This window comes from Oncorhynchus nerka, linkage group LG14 (genome assembly GCF_034236695.1).
Source record: "Oncorhynchus nerka isolate Pitt River linkage group LG14, Oner_Uvic_2.0, whole genome shotgun sequence".
NCBI lineage: Eukaryota > Metazoa > Chordata > Actinopteri > Salmoniformes > Salmonidae > Oncorhynchus > Oncorhynchus nerka.
The window spans coordinates 43569418-43570023 of record NC_088409.1 but is presented as its reverse complement, the minus strand read 5'-3'; positions in this window follow the sequence as shown (position 1 = coordinate 43570023).

Below are 606 nucleotides of genomic sequence, written 5' to 3'. Positions count from 1 at the left end.
ACTGCTTGTTCTGTGCGTGATTTCATGCAAGACAAGAATGTCAGTGTTCTGCCATGGCCAGAGAAGAGCCCAGATCTCAATCCCATTGAGCATGTCGGGGACCTGTTGGATCGGGGAGTGGGGCTAGGGCCATTCCCCCCAGTAATGTTCGGGAACTTGCAGGTGCCTTGGTGGAAGAGTGGGGTAACATCTCACAGCAAGAACTGGCAAATCTGGTGCAGTCCCTGAGGAGATGCATTGCAGTACTTAATGCAGCTGGTGGCCACACCAGATACTGACTGTTACTTTTGATTTTGACCCCCCCCCCTTTGTTCAGGGACACATTATTCCATTTCTGTTAGTCACATGTTTGTGGAACTTGTTCAGTTTATGTCTCAGTTGTTGAATCTTGTTATGTTCATACAAATATTTACACATGTTAAGTTTGCTGAAAATTAATGCAGTTGACAGTGAGAGGACATTTCTTTTTATTGTTGAGTTTGGCTCTATTAGGCAGGGGTGTCAAACTCATTCCACAGAGGACCGAGTGTCTGCGTGTTTTTGGGTTTTCATTTCAATTAACACCTCGACAACCTAACCAGGTGAGCGGAGTTCCTTAGTAATTCG